General features: G+C 43.5%; 1 protein-coding gene across 1 annotated transcript in view; it reads right to left on the reverse strand.

Annotated features, from left to right (window-relative positions):
• The window catches only part of LOC124555971 (protein tipE), a 522,740-nt gene that overhangs the window by 226,760 nt on the left and 273,949 nt on the right, over positions 1 to 22,031 (reverse strand). The gene's annotated exons all lie outside the window — the stretch shown is intronic.

The following is a 22,031-nucleotide window of genomic DNA, read 5'->3' on the forward strand; positions in this document are numbered from 1 at the left end:
AACCTTCGTCGCCGATGAGCAGCACTCAGCGTCGATGCATGAACCAGGCACCCGCTGAGGAGGACCATACGCAGCAACGTTCGCTGAACGATCCTTGGGGAGACACTATTGGTAGCACCTTGGTTCATCTGGGTGGTCAGTTGCTCAACAATTGCACGGCCATTCGCCCGTAAACATTGCCGCAGCCGTCGTTCACCGATTTAATCTATGGCTCTCGGCGCACCGCAGTTGCCACGGCGCCACTATTGTGTAACGCCATTTTGCCATGTGCAGTATACTTTAACCACGATGGTACACGAGCAGTTTACAAACTTATCCGTTTGGGAAATGCTTCCTACCGGCCGGAGTGGCCGTGCGGTTCTAGGCGCTGCAGTGTGTGATGTCCTTAGGTTAGTTAGGTTTAATTAGTTCTAAGTTCTAGGCGACTGATGACCTCAGACGTTAAGTCACATAGTGCTCAGAGCCATTTTTGAAATGCTTCCACATTTAGTCCTAAAACCATCAATGTTCATGCCCTTTTTACGTTAAATAAATCACTTCATTTCTGCAGTAAGTCAATGAACGCACTGCTTTCAGCGTCCCTGCAACACGTTTTATCTACCCTGCACTGCTAGTGTTACAACCTTCCGTCAGTGAGTGGTTATTTCACATCGACGTGGAATGTAAGCAGAGGTCATATTAATTTGACTGTACCGATTATAATTACATTTTCCATTTTGCTGTCTATCTTTGTATTTCTCCCTCAAACTGTTGAAATCAGTGGCTAGCGTAGGTATCGCAAAATAATTTAACTGTAATAAAAACAATAGTTACACTACTGGCCATTAATATTGCTACACCAAAAAGAAATGCAAATGATAAACGGGTATTCATTGGACAAATATGTTATACTAGACCAGACATGTGATTACATTTTCACGCAGTTTGGGTGCATAGATCCTGAGAAATCAGTACCCAGAAGAACCACCTCTGGCCGTAATAACGGCCTTGATACGCCTGGGCATTGAGTCAAACAGAGCTTGGATGGGGTATACAGGTACAGCTACCCATGCAACTTCAACACGATACCACAGTTCATCAAGAGTGGTGACTGGCGTATTGTGACGAGCCAGTTGCTCGGCCACCATTGAGCAGACGTTTTCAATTGGTGAGAGATCTGGAGAATGTGCTGGGCAGGGCAGCAGTCGAACATTTTCTGTATCCAGAAAGGCCCGTACACGACCTGCAACATACGGTCGTACATTATCCTGCTGAAATGTAGGGTTTCGCAGGGATCGAATGAAGGGTAGAGCCACGGGTCGTAACACATCTGAAATGTAGCGTCCACTGTTCAAAGTGCCGTCAATGCGAACAAGAGGTGACCGAGACGTGCAACCAATGGCACCCCATACCATCACGCCGGGTGATACGCCAGTATGGCGATGACGAATACACGCTTCCAAGGTACGTTCACCGCGATGTCGCCAAACACAGACGCTACCATCTTGATGCCATAAACATACCCTCGATTCATCCGAAAAAATGATGTTTTCTCATTCGTGCACCCAGGTTCGTCGTTGAGTACACCATCGCAGGCGCTCCTGTCTGTGATGCAGCGTAAAGGGTAGCCGCAGTCACGGTCTCCGAGCTGATAGTCCATGCTGCTGCAAACGTCGTCGAACTGTTCGTGCAGATGGTTGTTGTCTTGCAAACGTCCCCATCTGTTGACTCAGGGATCGAGACGTGGCTTCACGATCCGTTGCAGCCATGCGGATAAGATGCCTGTTATCTCGACTGCTAGTGATACGACTCCGTTGGGATCCAGCACGGCGTTCCGTATTACCCTCCTGAACGCACCGATTCCATATTCTGCCAACAGTCGTTGGATCTCGACCAACGCGAGCAGCAATGTCGCTACACGATAAACCGCAATCGTGATAGGCTACAATCCGGCCTTTATCAAAGTCGGAAACGTGATGGTACGCATTTGTCCTCCTTATACGAGGCATCACAACAACGTTTCACCAGGCAACGCCGGTCAACTGCTGTTTGTGTATGAGAAATCGGTTCGAAACTTTCCTCATGTCAGCACGTTCTAGGTGTCGCCACCGGCGCCAACCTTGTGTGAATGCTCTGAAAAGCTATTCATTTGCGTATCAGAGCATCTTCTTCCTGTCGGTTAAATTTCGCGTCTGTAGCACGTCATCTCCGTGGTGTATCAATTTTAATGGCCAGTAGTGTACACGTATTTTAAGTGTGGAACGTTATAAGGTGAATTATTATTGACAACATTTATTGTAAAACCGGATATTTACTTGCCTCCAGGCTGCAAGATACAAAATGAAAGAAAGAATCAACAAAAATTATTGTAAGACATGCATGGCTGCTATTGTTAATGGTGTGGTAAACTACTGGAATAACCCACGTACACTCTCTTACTCCAACTGCTGCGATCAGCAGAGTACAGATTCAGATGTCGATCTGTATGTTCAACTGAGTACTTCAAACAAATTACACAAAAGCTTATGGTTTGAAACCTATCACTCTCCTTCACGTTCTTGATTGACAAGTGATGATGTAAATAATTATCAGCTCTTCTCTACGTAACGCTGCTTCCTTGGTGTGAATGCGCGTGATAGCAGAGGGAGAAGAACAGCAAGTGGAATTAACCGTTAATTTGAAGGTTATAAGAGCAGCGTTTGAGATATAAGGGCACTGGGACGGAGGGCGTCGGTAATTGCGAAGGCACAACGCAGCTGCATTCAGCGGCTGTGAATTAGTGCGCTTTGCCTTTCGGCTGCTCGCTTTGACACCGGTGCACCACCTGCGGCTCTTATATTTCTTTTCCCGCCCGAGCCTCACTGGAAATTCGAGGCGACAGCTCTTCATAGGGAAAAAAGGCCTCATTGTCCCGCCCGCTCGCCAAGTGTTTGACGTTCAGAGGCGCGTCATTGCCTCTGTGGAAGCAAATGTGCAATCCTTCCGACGCTCTAACACCGCCAGGAGACACTACCATTCATAAACACTTGACGCACCGCGAAGGAGAGGCGGCACGCTACTGCTTCACAGAGAATATCCAAGGCGTTTCAACAAAACGTTTAACACGTTTAACCATACATAATTCTTTTCAAGTAGCTTAGAGAGTTGGCTGAGACCTTACTTCCTACACTAAGCTCCAAAGACATGAATAGATTACCCTTTCAAGTCTAACGAGACGTATTTAGGCAAGCTGGTGAATGACAGACAGAACGCAACCTGTTAGCACGAATAGTCATATACCATAATCTACAATTGTCTGTTATCGCAGTAGATAAAAATGGTTTCCGTTACTGATCATACGGCAACATATTCGCTCTCTGCAATCTATAAATGGCCTAAACTCTCCTTTGCATACCTTGAAACGATTGTGAAACGCCGCGCGGGATTAGCCGAGCGGTCTTAGGCGTTACAGTCATGGACTGTGCGGCTGGTCCCGGCGGAGGTTCGAGTCCTCCCTCGGGTATGGGTGCGTGTATTTGTCCTTAGGATAATTTAGGTTAAGTAGTGTGTAAGCTTAGGGACTGATGACCTTAGCAGTTAAGTCCCATAAGATTTGACACACTTTTTTTTTTTTTTTTTTGTGAAACATTTCAGGCATTAAGGCTTAGATAATTCACACTGTATTCAGTGTGTCCCAAGAGGAATTGTCAGTATTCAGGGATATGACAGCAATGGTCATTCGAAGCAAATGAGTCTAGTAAACATGGACTGTAAAATGTAAATCTTAATAGCTGTCAACCTTTCTCCATCTTGTATACTGTGAGACAAATCTCTTGCGCTAAAAGCTCCTTGATTTCCATATTTTGGTGGAAGGAAGTATGGACCGAAAGTAGAAATCGTTGTCTATTAAATATCGACTCTAAAATGCATACGTTAAGAGCTATGAACACTCATTTAGTAAAAGAGATGTATTTCACACTAGCGAAGCACACATAGTTTCTTAATGTATGCATTTTAGAGCTCATGTTTACTATACGTTTTTGCTTCCATCCATCGTTCCTGTAATATCCGTGAATACTGGATATTCCTCCTGGCACACTTGTATTAATAACTAAGTATTCGTTGCTATTTCCGATCTTTAAGCAGCTGATATTGTTTCCTACGAGTAAGTGTCAAAAAAAAAAAATGGCTCTGAGCACTGTGGGACTTAACTGCTGTGGTCATCAGTTCCCTAGAACTTAGAACTACTTAAACATAACTAACCTAAGGACATCACACATATCCTTTCCCGAGGCAGGATTCGAATCTGCGACCGTAGCGCTCACGCGGTTCCAGACTGTAGTGCCTAGAACCGCACGGTCACTCCGGCCAGCAGTAAGTGTCACCTTTACACACAATTGTAGTAATATCTATGAAGATTTGAACAAACTATCAATATAGTTCAAAGCTGGCAACTAGCTTTTAAACAATAGAAGTAATTACTTGTGCGCCTCTCGAAACATAAAAACTTAGCGCTCTGTATGGAGTCATACATGTAATCAATAAGGACATGTAAATATCTGTGAGTAACAATGCCGGGGTATAGTACACCTCGTCTTCGAAGTACACTGGTTAAAAATAGCATCCTATACGGCTCATCGTGGAATACTGATCTAATGTGTGTAAGTACATCAGTTCTAAGTAAACCGGAACATTAGGAGTGTGCAAACAAGGGGAACACATGTAACAACAAATTCACTTACTTCGAGTAAGTGTTTAACGGAAATTTTAAGAAATATCCACTAGTCATCGACTGAGCATAGACGACTAACGTCTTGTTAGAAACCTGTTTACAGAATTTAAGATCAGGTTTTCAGAGCAGAATCCAGCATATTGCTACATTCTGTCGCGGATTGTTCACAATCGAGATGTTAAAAACGAGTGCGCATTTCTCTGTTTCCCCGTCTGTACAGACTCTACAGAAAACTTCAAGATAAAAGTTATAACTGCTAGTACAGATGCATATAAGCTTTCATTATCCGCACGCTTCATCTGCGTGTGGAACGGAAAGAATCGTGATTGCATTTTACGATTCACATATTGTATATATGAACTGTATTTTTTGCCCGTAGTAATAACTCACCCCTTATACTTCTGCCCTCAATATGTTTTTCGAGTATCCATTAACAACCGAGTATGTTTTTCATCTTCGCGTTTTGCTGTAGCAAACCTTGGGAGTTTCAACAACCTACAGCTTCGGAACTGTCTTGCATTGCGTTAAGTCTGACAATAAACTATTCAAATATTTGATGAAGTGGTAACTCCAGTTATTTCTGCATAAAATTAAATTTCACATACCACACGTCAATAGGAAGCGTGCTGGACAAAACAACGATATTAAAGTCCTACTGATGTAACACAAGAAATACACTGAAGCGCCAAGGAAAGTGGTTTAGGCACGTGTATTCAAATGCAGAGATATGTAAACAGGCAGGATATGGCGCTGCAGCTTCTGCTACTGTGGCAGGTTATCAAGATTTAAGCGAGTTTGAACATGATGTTATAGTCGGCGCACGATCGATGCGACGCAGCATCTCCGAGGTAGCGATGAAGTGGGGATTTTCCGGTACCACAATTTAACAAGTGCACGGGGAATCAGGAATCCGGTGAAACATAAAATCTCCAACATCGTCGAGGCCGGAAAAGAATCCTGCAAGAACGAGACCAAAGACGACTGAAGAGAATTCTTCAACGTGACAAAAGAGCAACAATTCCGCAGATTGCTGCAGATTTCAATGCTGGGCTATCAATAAGTGTCAGCGTGTGAACCATTCAACGAAACACCATCGACATGGGATTCCGGAGCCGAAGGCTCACTCATGTACCCTTGATGACTGCAGGACACAAAGCTTTACGCCCACCTGGGCCCGTCAACATCGATATTGGACTGTTGATGACTGGAGACATGTTGCCTAGTCTGACAAGTTCAAATGGTTCAAATGGCTCTGAGCACTATGGGACTCAACATCTTAGGTCATAAGTCCCCTAGAACTTAGAATTACTTAAACCTAACTAACCTAAGGACATCACACACACCCATGCCAGAGGCAAGATTCGAACCTGCGACCGCAGCAGCCTCGCGGCTCCGGACTGCAGCGCCAGAACCGCACGGCCGCCGCGGCCGGCAGTCTGACGAGTCTCGTTTGAAAATTGTATCGAGCATATGGGCGTGTATGAAGACAACCTCATGAATACATGGAGCTTGCATGTCAGCAGGGGACTGTTCAAGCTGGTGGAGGCTCTGTAATGGTGTGGGTCGTGTGCAGTTGAAGTGATATGGGACCCCTGATACGTCCAGATACGACTCTAACAGGTGACACGTACGTAAGCAAACTGTCTTGGTTCAATTGGCTCTGAGCACTATGCGACTTAACTTCTAAGGTCATCAGTCGCCTAGAACTTAGAACTAATTAAACCTAACTAACCTAAGGACATCACACACATCCATGCCCGAGGCAGGATTCGAACCTGCGTCCCGTACGGGCGCGCGTTTCCAGACTGAAGCGCCTAGAACCGAACGGCCACTCAGGCCGGCAGCAAACTGTCAGATCACCTGCATCCATTCATGTTCATTGCGCATTCCGACGGACTTGGGATATTCCACCACGACAATGTGACACCCCATACGTCCAGAATTGTTACAGAGTGGCTCTAGGAACACTCTTCTGAGTTTAAACACTTCCGCTGGTCACCAAACTCCCCAGACATGAACACTGTTGAGCATATCTGGGATGATTTGCAACGTGCTCTTCAGAAGAGATCTCGACCCCCCCCCCCCCCCCCCCCCATACTCTTACGGATTTATGGACAGCCCTGCAGGATTCATGGCGTCAGTTCCCTCCAGCACTACTTCAGACATAAGTCGAATCCATGACACGTCGTGCTGCGGCACTTCTGCTTGCTCGCGGGGGCCCCACACGATATTAGGCAGGTGTACCAGTTTCTTTGGTGTTTCGGTGTAGGTGTGTCATCAAGGGTGTTTCAGGACTGAAGAGGAAAGAAAAAACAAAGTATAGTTTCAAATAACACTAGACAGCTGTTGAAGAAGAGAAAAGAATTAATAGTAAATAACAGAAACTTGATAGAATTAACTGAACTAAACAAAAAATTTCTGATACGTACAAGAGAAGATATCAAAAATTGTAATGATACGATTACAAGGGAGACAATGTAGAAAAGCTAAACAATAAAGAAAACGAAACTGATACTTCTGCTGGGTAGAGACCATATCATGCTAGTCAGAATCTCATATTGCACTGTTAAGGCCATCTGGAAGACCACTGGAGGTGTTTGAACATTTCTTGTAAAATATATGTACTGCATTTAAGGAAACCAGTACCCGGGTAATAAACTGCAAGAGCGAGTACACTCCGTTAGCACGTTCAGAATAAGTAGAGAAAACCACTGTAATAACAACAGAAATGATAAAAGTAGGGGGAGAGACGATTAAAGAAAAGTTTACTCACCTACTCTCGCAATGTTTTTGTAGGAGGACGACACCGAATAGTTGTAACAATGCTGTCGTTGTTGTACTTCACAGGGAGCAGCAAGAAAGACGTGAAAAGCTATAGGCTCATTAGTCCCTTGTCTTGATATACAAGATTTTTACTAAAATATTTACTAATCACCTTGAAAAATCTTTAGACTATAAGCAGGGCAAAGAGCAGGCTGGCTTTACAAGTGAATGCATAACAGTTAACCATCTACAGGTTGTCAACATATTTAGAGAAAGTAGCAACGAATATCAACTATCGCTTGTGTGGGGTTTATAGACTACGAGAAAGCGTTTAATTCTGTCACAGTATGAGATGCGCTGTCAGCACTTACAATCAGGGAATAAAACCTACCAACAGGAATTTGTTGGAGAGTATATACAAAAGGCTTCAGCTTCTATTCGATTACATCAACAGAGCGAAAAGTTTAGAATTGACATAACGCTTAGCCAAGGGGACACCATTTCCACAAATTATGTTTAGCCTTGGAAGAGGTCTCCAAATAATTAAACTGCTATTGAAACGAAATACTCGTAAGCGGACCTTGTTTGAACCAGCTTCACTTTACAGACGAGAGCGGTTTGTTTGTTTCGAATCCAGAAAGAATTAAGCAAAGGATGGTGGAAAATCTGAATGACGAAGTTATGCGAACAGTTGATGAGTGTGAATACATAGGCCGACTGAAAGCAATAAAAGGATTTGCAATTGAAGAAATAGACAGGATGGTAAAACATGGCCTAGCTTTTATCTGGGAAACTGAATGCTATACTTAGAAGGAAAGTGTCCTTGTGCCATAAAAGTGAAACAACCATGCATGAGCAGCAGACGGAGGGGTCTGACAGCCGATCAGTTCCAGTCATTTCTTCAGGAAGGAGGTACACGGCTCGTTTTGTGTGTAGTTCAACCATGCGTAGACGGTCAATACCGCAGTTCGATCGCGTCCACAGTGTTCCTTTGCACCAGGAAGGCCTTTCAAAATGGGAAGTGTCCAGGCGTCTCGGAGTGAAGCAAAGCGATGTTGTTCGGACATGGAGAAGATACAGGGAGACAGGAACTGTTGATCAAACGCCTCGCTCAGGCCGCCCAAGGGCTACTACTGCAGTTGATGACCGCTACCTACGGATTATGTCTCGGAGGAACCCTGACAGCAACGCCACCATGTTGAATTTGCTTAACGTGCAGCCACAGGACGTCGTGTTACGACTCAGACTGTATGCAGTAGGCTGCATGATGGGCAACTTCACTTCCGACGCCCATGGCGAGGTACATCTTTGCAACCACGACACCATGCAGCGCGGTACAGATGGGCCCAACAACATGCCGAATGGACCGCTCAGGACTGACATCACGTTCTCTTCACCGATGAGTGTCGCATATGCCTTCAACCAGACAATCGTCGGAGGCGTGTTTGAAGGCAACCCAGTCAGGCTGAACGTCTTAGACACACTCTACAGCGAGTGCAGCAAGGTGGAGGTTCCCTGCTATTTTGGGGTGGCTTTATGTGGGTACGATGTACGCCGGGGGGTGGTCATGGAAGGTGCAGTAACGGCTGCACGATACGTGAATGCCATCCTCCGACCGATAGTGCAACCTGATCGGGAGCATGTCGGCGAGGCATTCGTCTTCATGTACGACAATTCGCGCCCCCACCGTGCACATCTTGTGAATGGCTTCCTTCAGGATAACGACATCACTCGACTAGAGTGGCCAGCATGTTCTCCAGAAATTAACCTTATCGAACATACCTGGGATAGATTGAAACGGGCTGTTTAAGGACGACGTGACCTACCAATCACTCTAAGGGATCTACCCCGAATCGCTGTTGAGGAGTGGAACAATCTGGTCCAACAGTGACTTGATGAACTTTTGGATAGTATGCCACGACGAATACAGGCATACAGCAATGCAATAGAACGTGCAACTGGGTATTAGAGGTACCGGTGTGTACAGCAATCTGGACCACCACCTCTGAACATCGCGCTGTATAGTGGTACAACATGCAATGTGTGGTTTTCATGAGCAGTAAAAAGTGCAGAAATGATTTTTATGTTGATCTCTATTCCAATTTTCTGTACAGGTTCCGGAACTCTCGAAACCGAGGTAATGCAAAACTTTTTTTGAAGTGTGTAGATGTTAAATACTCAGAGGGTTCAAAACTAGACAGTTACCCACTTAGTAATGGAAAGATGCATTTTGGACAGAAAAACAAACAAATTAATAAAAGAAGGGACAGGAGTCGATAACATGATAGTGACTGTTACGAAACTGAAGTGGAGACTGGCTGGTCAGACAGTGCAAAGAAATTAAGGAAGATGAAGTAAGGAGATTTTGTGGTGGCTCTGAGCACTATCGGACTTAACATCTGAGGTCATCAGTCCCCGCGGTCGCGCGGTTCCAGACTGTAGCAACTAGAACTACTCGGCCACTCCAGCCGGCCTGTTGGATTCCTAAAAACGACCAAGAGGACGACCTATCGAAAACTGATTGATGGAGTGGCTGAGGATTGAAGTCGCATGAAGACATTTGTTATATCAAGTGGTGAATGATAAATGGGAACTAGAAACATTTAAAACCCCTTGAGTACGCGGAATGAAATCTCCACATTTTCCTCTATAGCTCGGCGAAAACGCCCCAACATATATTTACATGTTCTGAATGCGTTTAAGGTGGCCTGCCTTAGCTGAATCTGACGATCCTTCATCAGAATGTTCCATGCCATCACCTCTAAACGAATGTCTCTCTTCCCCAGAAACACACTGTACGCTACCAACCCTGCTGTACTCTTGAAGTACAGAAGTATCGTAATTCATCATATCCCACTTCCTTTAGGCAACGCTGAATAGTCAGTAACGTATACTGTGGATGGAGCGAAGAAAATAAATGTTTAATGTCCAGGTAGATCACAAGCTGGCTTAGGACAGGGATGAAGAAAATAACTGATCGTGTCCTTTCCAAGGAAGTCATCATGGCAATTGGGCTTAATCGGTTTACGGAAACCACACAGAAATAATCTGCTTGACCTTCGAACCTCGCTCTTCCGGAATACATGTGCAGTACCTTAACCGCTGCGCCACCTTCCTTGGTGCAGATATAAAGAGGCGCGGTTAAAACTTAATTAACAGTGAAATGTGTTACCCACTTGTGTGGTTACCTTTCGCTTCACGAATTAGGACTGCGCACAAATAAGTCCTTTGGATGCTAGGCGAGACGAAACTGCAGGTAAGTTCTGATTAGCGAAGACGATTGTTTCGGCGACTATCCGTCACAGCAGACGGTGCTCGAGTTACGTAATCTGCCACGTGTTCCGCACTACACTGAAGGCACGTACTTATGTTCAAAAGCCGCTTACGATAGGACGTCCACTCGCAACAATAACACCCCCCACTGTGGGCTAAATTAATCCCATACTTGCTGTGAGCGACAGCCTCTGACAGGAAAGCGGCTTACAGAACTCTGACGCCCAGAGAGCACTGCTTTTATCGTTTACATGCGGTTTCAGCAGGTTATTCTCAAACGCGCGGCAAACGGTATTCAGAAGTAGTATTTGCATTAGGTATTTTACCAATGAACGCGAGTAGGAGGATGTATACAGCAGTATTTATGCTTTCCAGATTTTCCGTTGCGCTCTTCTTTGAAAAAATTTCAGTTGACTGTGGCGTAAGTACTAAGGTAGTACCTAGAGGCAATGCTGATGGTCTGTACATCACATTGCGCTACGGTTCCTGAACTCCTTGCCTCTTTTGGCCCTTAGCAATCGGTGCAATGTGTGCAACATGAGTATGAACAGGTATTGAAGTGCTTCTGAATTCTAATCCACCGACCATCAATTTACGAACAGAACATGGACTGCAGTGCTTTCATCATTTATTTGGCTCTTCAATTGTACAGAAGATTACCGAAGAGAACATGCAATGGAGTAATTTCGTGATTTATTTTGCTCTTCAGATAGGTGGAATATTATCTTTTTGCCAGCATATTTAGAGCCCTCATTGGAGGCCGAAGTATTTTCAGCCAGACACGTAACGTCGTTAACGATTTCTGTTGCAAAAAGGGTAATTACCTATCTTAAACAACCAAGAAACAATGCTAAAATGAATGAGCCATAACTCAAATCAAAACTGATACCGTGTAAAGTGCATACCCACATACAGAAAATATTTCGAAAGAGTAAAATTGTAGCTCACAGAGAAGGAGAACCACACTAAAACGAACTGAAACCGCGCCTAAAAATAAGTAATTCCATAGTTTTTTAAGAACAAAATTACTCCCACCAAGTTCCACTAAGCAAACCCACTAAAACATAAATTACGCTGTAGCATAGTCAGGTAACTAAAAATGTCACGTAAAAGAACTTAAAGAATAATTTAGATTATCCGCCTGCGAGGCACAACAGTGCAAGTTCAGGAACATCGGTTTGTGAGGCGGCTGAATATTTGCTCAACCTGGAACATCCGCCTGGGAGACGGTGTGGGTCTGGAATGGAAGCAAGTTTTGTTGGGTAAATCGGCACAAGGTGCTACGTGACGCTCACTGCGTTACGACTAAAAACCAAACGGGACCCTCGTAGCTGGCTAGAACCTTAGGGTGATTTTCAGCACCTCTAGTAACACAAACATAAATCATATATGGCTGTCAGATATATATTTCATTCTAAGTGTTAACCGATTAGTTGGTATCAGCGGGTAGTCGTCTTCGGTTCATTAGAAGAATTTTGCTAAGATGTGGTTCATCTGTAAAGGAGACCGCTTATAAAACACTAATACGAGCTATTCTTGAGTACTGCTCGAGCGTTTGGGGTCCCTATGAGGTCGGATTGAGGGATGACATAGAAGCAATTCAGAGGCGGACTGCTAGATTTGTTACTGGTAGGTTTGATCATCACGCGAGTGTTATGGAAATTCTTCAGGAACTCGGGTGGGAGTCTCATGAGGAAAGGAGACGTTCTTTTCGTGAGTCGCTACTGAGGAAGTTTAGAGAACCAGCATCTGAGGCTGATTGCAGTACAATTTTGCTGCCGCCAACTTACATTTGGCGGAAAGACCACAAAGATAAGATAGGAGAGATTAGGGCTCGTACAGAGGCACATAGGCAGTCATTTTTCCCTCGTTCTGTTTGGGAGTGGAACAGGTAGAGAAGATGCTAGTTGTGGTACGAGGTACCCTCCGCCACGCACTGTATGGTGGATTGCAGAGTATGTATGTAGATGTAGATGTGTATGTAGATCATCATTCGTGAAGGTGGCTAGACTGGATTGTGTAAAAATTGGAGCTTTTTACGGGTGCTGATGACCGCGCAGTTGAGCGCCGCACAAACCAAACATCAACATCACAATCCGGCAGCCTTCAAAATATTCATTGAGTAGTTCCAAACCAATAACAGTACCTTGCTCGAAACAGTTACGGTAGACAGAAAGTTGGAGAGAAGAGTAATTCAAACTCCAGACTCTAATTTCAAGAAACATAAAAGAGAAAAGGAGGACAATGAAATCGCGCCAATCTCTGTGTCACATGCCAAGGCATTCCATGAGCTGCAAGAGAAGACTGGCGACATAATATTTTATCCAGGGCAGACGAACTACCCGACCCACCGGATGAAGCCTAACTTGGACAGTGCAATAGAGAATAATGATACTATGACGCCGAATCATATGTGTAATATCGGGATGACTTGTTTTGTAAACCGAGAGACATTGAACTTTACTGAATGTGCGAAATACGGGCACACTTTTCTATTTAATGTGACTACTTCAATGATGAATGTAAGTGCGGATGGTGAACTGTTCATTTTCATTCTAAAAGGAAACGTCCTCTGGTCCATATTTTCTTTAGTAACAGTGTATAACTAATGATACCCCAATTTGAAACTGCACTTACGGACAATGGAACGAACATTTAAAGAATAAAAAGCACTCCGTCATCAGACCACAAGTGGCCCATCGGGACCATCCGACCGCCGTGTCATCCTCAGTTGAGGATGTGGATAGGAGGGGCATGTGGTTAACACACCGCTCTCCCGGTCGTTATGATGGTTTTCTTTGACTGGAGCCGCTACTATTCGGTCGAGTAGCTCCTCAATTGGCATCACGAGGCTGAGTGCACCCCGAAAATGGCAACAGCGCATGGTGGCTGGATGGTCAAGTGCCGGCCACGCCCGACAGTACTTAACTTCGATGATCTCACGGGAACCGTTGTATCCACTGCGGCAAGGCCGTTGCCGTTTAAAGAATAATATATGCTATTAATAACTTTGCTTAAAATATTTATTTTCATTGTGGCCAAACAGAAATTTTGCTTGATGCTAAAATGTTTGATCATAACTTTGGTACATTTTAGTGGTTCTGATTCCATAAGAGGCCTAAATGTAAGCACATTACCTATGGCTGCATGTTTTTCTTACGTATGTAAACGTTGTATGAAATAATAGCTGCATGTCTATCTTAAAGTGTAAATGTTTTTAATATCTTAAAAAACAGAAGACGAATGAAATGGATTAAGTACCAATGAAAAAGTATCTCACGGACAAAGCGCCTGGTCGTAATTTATTGAACCAGAGTTCACTTCCGCCATCTAGTCAATATTCTTTTTTTATATTCACGTCTTGGTAGATGCCAGTGGCCGTTCTGTGGTAGGTTCCCTTGTCTTGATGAGTACTACACTGTGCCTATTATTTGTAGTCTTTATAAGAACCGTTGTAGTGCGAGCTCAAAAATCTATATCAAAAAACTCAAAATTTTAGACAAAATTCATCCAAGTTATTTTAAGGGCAGTCGTTTTATAGAAGTGAGAGAATATTATTATGTTGATGAATAACTGATTTTTAGATCTGCCAAACTTCTAACAAAATTTTAATCTTTGATTCCATTCCATAACGTTTAGCCGCTCTGATTGCTGAACACGAGGGCTTCATGCCACAGCGAATTTTCACAGACGAAATGAGGTACGTAACTGCCATATTAATTAATTGTGCGTTATTATTTACCTAACCACTGGTATGTAGTTCATTTCATAATATTAGCTAATTATTAAGCCATAAAACACTGAGAAACTAAATTTCAAAATGGTGCAAATGGCTCTGAGCACTATGGGACTTAACAGCTGTGGTCATCAGTCCCCTAGAACTTAGAACTACTTAAACCTAACTAACCTAAGGACATCACACACATCCATGCCCGAGGCAGGATTCGAACCTGCGACCGTAGCAGTCGCACGGTTCCGGACTGCGCGCCTAGAACCGCGAGACCACCGCGGCCGGCAGCTAAATTTCAAAGAATAAATGTGAGGAGCCGGTTTTCAAACGCTGATAGTTGACCTTTTCGCTCGCAACGCACGTGGTAATACAGTCATGTCAGTCCAGCGCTTCCACAGCTCTTTTTCCTCAATAACCTGACTCCACATTTTTGTTTAGACAATCGGTGACAGAAGAGCGTAGAGAATTTTTGACCTTCAATTACTGATTATGCCAAGGAGCCTAGCTATAGTGACTTCCCAGTATATTAGAGACCTACACAATGTTCACCAATCATGTTTTACATTTGACATAGTTTCTCCTACGTAATACATCAGACAGAGTTGCTCCACAAACATGAAAGTTATATTCTGTTTTCATAAGATGTGTGGTGTGAGGTGAATAAGCACGTTAATAGCGAAAGAAGAATCTTGTAATTGCGTTTTTAAAGCGATAATCTCGGCATTACCTGTAACTACTTTTTAAAGAAAAACAGAAAACAAAACGACCTGAATGGATAAGAATTGTAAAGAATAGTTTCCCCATTCATGGTTTCACTGTCAATGGACAACCACAGTGTCAAAGTAAACACGGATGTACTATTAGTTCATATACAAGCAAATTTGGTCTTAGTTTCTCGTTACATTTTTCCACTTCCGCTCAGGTGATTCGCTCTACAAGCGAAACAGGGAAACTACATAGTTACTCTCTGCTTTCGCCCGAATTTATTACTTTCTCTACACTTTTTTTTCGTCATTAGAATAGTCCTTGTTTCCTCAAAACCCCTTCCAAAATAAAATGGACAGGCACACTTTTTGTGTTCAGCTAAATTTAAAACATGCAGGTATTAATTTCTGACGAACGAATAAGAAAGTTTCAATTCTAGATGAGGTTGCTGCAAATGGAAACTACAGTTACCGTACTCTAAAGCAGAGAGGCAGCTCACACGAAGCCACTAGTGCTGGCAGACAGTACTGCAGAGCTTAGAGTCTCAGCGACAATGAGATAATTAGAGACATATTAGCCTACTCCGGGTCGCACCTACGCTCTACAGTGCTAAGCTGTAGCGTTATGTTACGGTGGGAGCGTGTACAGACTCTAGCACATTTATGGAGTGCCAGAGATTCTCCACTACGATCCTGCTGAATCATTAATGCGGGGTCGCCATTCTATGGCCATCAGAGTAATGACTTCAAATCTACTGCGGTCACCGAGACATAGTATATTGATAGTATAAGTTTTGAAACATGTATCATTAGTTACTGTAACTACGAGCAACCAGAGACAAAGGCTATAAATTAGGTAAAGAGGCACTTTTTTTATCTAAATGTAGATCATTCTAACAGGAATCGCCTATATATCAACTATATACTATGTTTAAATTAAATTTTTGTATCTTCGTTAATTTAAATAAACGTTAACGGAGGCAAACTTCCCTTCTTCAATAAATGCCTTTAGCGTTGTCGGAAATACAAAAAAAGAGCATCTTTTATTGGATTACCCTGAAGAGATCTAGATCCTTTTGCTACGTAAAATAGTCTCGATGAACGTTTAGCATGTAACTGACATAAAAATCCTTATCTATCTACAATATAATCTTTGCTATTTTCATCCGTCCAACATCGAAAGATACGTGTGTCCGACGCAATGTATGTCCTCGGAATGCCCCACGTACATCTTCATCTTGATGAAGTGCGTTGAAGGCTACATAGAGCACTATCATTATCTCATCGCCATCTTTTCCCATTCGTGAATGATCAGTAGTGTCGATACACCCCGCCAGATGGAAGAGGCTTAAAATTAACGTCAAATAAATTGTGACTTACATGACCACATGCAGTAAGTTTCTGTGGCGTCTACGGATTTCTTGTAACGCCTCTTAAACCGTTCAATAGGCTAATCATGCAGATCGTGTCTGAACACTCTCTAACAATACGTGGTTACAATCTCAGACTAACACAAAAGAGTTAATTGGATGAGACCTTCCTTCTTATCGCTCCAATAAACCTCACACTGGCATTTTTCCCCACAACTAATTTTATGTGGCCTTTCCACCTTTAACCGCTTCTAACTGATGCCTTTTCATATTTTACGATTGAGAGGTAACTGATTGCCAATGGTATAGCTGTACCGTATCACTTTTTCTTCTCCTTAATAGCATTACTGTACATCTGTATTCATCGACAAACAACTGATCTGTCACTCCAATAAGCGTCAATTACCTAAAGGACTTTCTCCATTTACAAACAAAATTTTAGTGATTCGAGATCCCTATATACAACTAGGTCGTCCCCGGAGGGACCCATTCCATGGTACACTTTATTTTTACAGTTTCTTCCCAATCCCAATAACGTCGTAATTTCTCCTTCCCTTTGATAAGAATTTTCAAGTTAATCTTTTATCTGTTCATAAATATTGTAGTAGCCCGCCATGTTAGCCGAGCGTTGTAACACATAGCTTTCCGGAGCGGGAAGGAGCGCCTGGTTCAAAATGGTTCAAATGGCTGTGAGCACTATGGGACTTAACTTGTGAGGTCACCAGTCCCTAGAACTTAGACCTACTTAAACCTAACTAACCTAAGGACATCACACACATCCATGCCCGAGGCAAGATTCGAACCTGCGACCGTAGCGGTCGCGCGGTTCCAGACTGTAGCGCCTAGAACCGCTTGGCCACCCTGGGCGGCGGAATGCCTGGTCTCCGGCACGACTTGTGTCGATGTCCGGTGAGCCGGCCAGTCTGTGGATGGTTTTTAGGCGGTTTTCGAACTGCCTCTGCAAATGCTGGCTGGTTCCCCTTATTCCTCTTCAGCTACACTATGTCGAAGGTTGGTGCGCAAACAATTCCTCCACGTACACGTACACCACCATTACTCTACCACGCAGACATAGGGGTTACATTTGTCTGGTGTGAGACGTTCCCTGGGGGGATCCACCGGGGGCCGAACCGCACAATAACCCTAGGTTCGGTGTGGAGCGGCGGAGCCGTGAAGTGGACTGCGGTAGTCGTCGTGGGGTTGTGGACCACTGCTGCTGCGGCTGCGGCGGAGACGGAGCCTCTCCGTCGTTTCTAGGTCCCCGATTAACATTCATACATACAACATACAAATATTGTAGTCACTTCTTCTGTCTATTAGGCGGCGGGTGATCAAGTTTACTAAAGGCCTCCCGAAAGTCAAGAAACACAACACCACTCTCTCTCTCTACGGCTTGTGTCAGTGCTTGAGCAATCCGCTGAATACTTACAGAAAAGTTGTTCTGGTAGCAAATATTTATTCCCTTGTAGGACTCGCTCATAATCAGCATATTTAAGACATTTTGTAGCATAAATCAGCCGATTATTTGTAGTCACTCGTTTGAGGATTCCTTTGTAGAATAATGTACAGTATAATCAGAATAATCTTTAAATTGCCTGAGTAGAGTATTGTGGGCAGAACAACGTTACCTACCACAAGACGATAATAACTGGTTGCTTTGTGGCGTTGAAAACCTTCTACATTGGCCACAACAATAAGATAAGACCCGTGAAACAATTCTTAACATCACATCTTCGACTTACGTAATGGAATCGGTAAGCGATGCAAAGTCTACCAACGAAAAAATCATTCTCATCAACAAGAAACATTTCAATTCCAATTTTACTCAGAAACACAGCAGATAATCTCCTTATTTGCTGGTTCTAGTAAGATTTTTCTTCATGTGTAATGGGTCATTATGTGACCAATGTGTTCACTTCAGTGTGTCTTATTACACTCAATTCAAAGAACTTACGCTATTTAGACAGCTTAACAAAACATCGAGCTATATTTACTCGCATTAAGTGAGATAACTCAATATTTACATTCAACTAATAAGGAAAGAACAGTAACTATAACTCTAATATTCCAACATAACCTGTTAAGCTATGAATGCGTAAACCCGTTGTTACCCTTAGTATGAAGAGAATACATTGTTACAATTCTATTTTTGAAGCCGTGAGCTAATTTTAGGACTGGTTTTACAAACGAAGCTGTGGAACACTAGGAATTGAGTTGGTAACTGTTGGGAATACAACGAACCGATAGTGCTATACGTAGTAGACTCGGAGGGTACATCTATCTCGGCCACCTTCCGAGCTTCTGCGTTTCCTCGCAGAACGGAACTATTGGAAACCAATACCGGAAGCTCCTCCGGGCGTCCGCACTCAGTGCCTCTCTCTGGAGGAGAGAAACGTTGTGCTGCTCCACTACCTTATTGCTACAGTCGGTAAATAAGAGTTATCATCATTCATCATTACCAGTTTATTATTCTGTTGTAAAATGTCGTCTCATTACATTTAATCATAGTGGTTTATGCAAGGAGGGATGTCTCGTTGTGTTAAAATATGGTAAGATGCTCAAGGACTTCGAAAAGTAAGTTACACATGTCGTCCCATGCTAAAGCCATTGCACAACAGGAGCAGTGCATTCTCAGAGGAGATTACATATTCCGGGTTCCCTGCAGGCAAAGTTCTGCTGCGATACAGATAACCTGTGCCTCACCAGCGTGCGAGTGAAATGGCATGGAAACTGGAGACGCGCTCCAAAGCTGAGGTACGCGGGGAAGTACGGTTATTTCGGACAAAACGTCTAATAACACACAGATTCACCTTAAAATTCTGATGGAATATGGACCGAATGAAATGTCGCGTCCAGCTTTAGAGAACTGGTGTCGAAAATTTGACCAGCGCCGCACGGAGGTGGGTGGTGCTGATCGAGAAGTATGTCCATCGACTTCGACCAAAGACGACAATGACCAGGCTATCGAGGAACTCATTCGCAGAAACAGCAGAGTGACCATCGCGGACATTGATTGCTCAGCAGATGCGTATCCAATAAGTAGTCCTTATTCCGTCAGCCGAGATCGTATGCGGTATCGGAAACTGCGCACACGTTGCTTTCTGCGATCACTGTCACCTCCACGCGAAGACGCAACATCTACCGCATTTCTCAACCTCCTTGAGCCTTACTCAGTGGATGGCAATGATTTCCTAAGCCGCATCATTACGGTCGATGTGACAGAGGTCAATAATTTCACTCCTGCAACAAAGAGTGCGTGTATGTAATGGAGACACACCAACTCGCCTCCATGGAAGTAATACAAAATTGCGCCGTCGACAGGGAAGGTCGTTTTCTTTGACAGCAAGGGAGTTGTTTGCACATAGTTTATGGCAAAGGGAAAATAATTAGCGCCGATTCGCGCTAAGCAACACTGTCATCATTGCGCAACGCCATAAAGAGGAAAAGGAGTAAAATATTAAGCAAAGGCATTATTTTGTTGCATGACAATGCAACACCTCCTTGGAGGTTAGCTTCTTCGTCTTCAATGGGAGGTTTGTAACCATTCGCTATACTGTTCAGACCTTGCGCCATGCGATTTCCATCTTTTTTCGCAAGCTGATAGAGCGTAAACAGATTTTCCAAAGATGAGGAAGTTCACACAACGCTTCCCGAATGGCTCCTTGACCGAGGAGCGGATTTCTATCTTCGAGGAACTGAACGACTAGTAGAAAGTTCCGACGGTTGTTTACAGAGAACTGGTGACTACGTTGAAAAATAGTGTCTCGCATCTGCGTCACTTTGGGATGTAGTGCAACATTCAGTATAATAATAACGTGTAGTTTACTTTTTTAAGTCTCCTCGTACTTTCGTCGCGTAGAAAATACTGCACAGAGAAATTCATTGTAGCTCGTCAGGCAGATTCCGATTATTTTTCGGTATCGGATTTCTCATATTTACTGATATATAAATCAAATGGTTCAAATGGATCTGAGCACTATGGGACTTAACTTCTGAGGTCATTAGTCCTCTAGAACTCAGAACTACTCAATACTTACTAAGCTAAGGACATCACACACATCCATGCCCGAGGCAGGATTTGAACCTGCAACCGTAGCGGTCCCGCGGTTCCAGATTGTAGCGCCTAGAACCGCTCACCGATATATAAATCACTATATATACTTTTCGGAAACTTTGAACGTTACTAGGGTCGAAACCACCATGGACACGTCACGGAGAATCGGTGCTCCTGCTTGTCACATAAAGAATGTTTCTTTTTATCTCCTATAAATATTCTAAAATTCACGCCAGCGCCGATGGCACCTCCTACTGCAACGGCAGCATACGAATGACACGACAACCTCCATCAAGTGTTAGGAGAGGCCATGGCACCGTGTGCAATCACTGACGAGTCTAACGCTCTGCCTTTCCTTCATATACAATAGAGTATTTCGATTCGTAAAGGACTAACAGGGTGACCAGACAAAAACATCAGGCTTTACGGATCAGTTGATACCGACCTGCACCATTTAACGCTCCACAACTGTATGTAAATATGGGACGCGTTAATACATTCTGAGTGCGATGTTTAATATAGTTTTATTTTGCATAGTATACGTGGGCTATGTTTTGGCCCTGAACGTAGACATACATGATGGTCTACGTACATGAAACGCGCTCCGTAGCCGCAGATCAAAATGGAGCTACGACCGGCTGATAACCTGCTAATGAGCGACACAATGGCACTCGTCGTCCCGCGCAACACGCAAATTATCAGTCGCGCCGGAACAGACCATTGACAGTCAAAATAGCGCTGACGACCGCACTCTCTTCACTATGGTTACAACGCAGGTACGCTAATGACCTTACCCATGTGGCTCCATTTACCGACTGTGTCAATTGTGTTTCATTTCATATGAAATGGTTAGTCAGAATTTAACCTGCAGGTCACATTTATATTTACAATAGGGAGTAAAGCACAGTCGGTTGCCAGAAAGCTAGTCTTCCCAACGGAACGAAGGTCAGCATTAGCAGTTTGTGAATGTTGTAGCAGAGTATCAGTTAATAACAGTACATTCTTCAGTCCTGAAGTATTATCATGTCTCATCGTTTCAATTAATACGGAAATAGTAGCTCTACCTACTATAATTTCAGTCATCGGGATTTCTTTTTAGAGTGTTTTGAAACAACTAAAGTCGTTTAAGCGTTTAATCATTCCAGTAGAAGGCTAATCTACCTGTAACTTTGAAATTCGCCAAATCCTTGCATTTTTCCTTCTATCAGGAGGTCTGGTGACGATGGGGAGAAAAAAGGAAATCGTAGTAGAAAATGTACAAACTTTATCTAACTGAAAGTGATAACGTCAGTTATTAGTGAAGTTTTCGGTTTTATGCATTCGTACATGTTCCATAGTAACGTAAATCATACGTAAAGGAACCGCACTGTTTGTGATTCATTAAAACGTAAAAAGTCAAATACCACGCTATCATAATGTTCTTTGATTTGGAGTGTTTATCGCTAAC

The sequence above is a fragment of the Schistocerca americana genome, chromosome X (assembly GCF_021461395.2).
Source record: "Schistocerca americana isolate TAMUIC-IGC-003095 chromosome X, iqSchAmer2.1, whole genome shotgun sequence".
Lineage (NCBI taxonomy): Eukaryota > Metazoa > Arthropoda > Insecta > Orthoptera > Acrididae > Schistocerca > Schistocerca americana.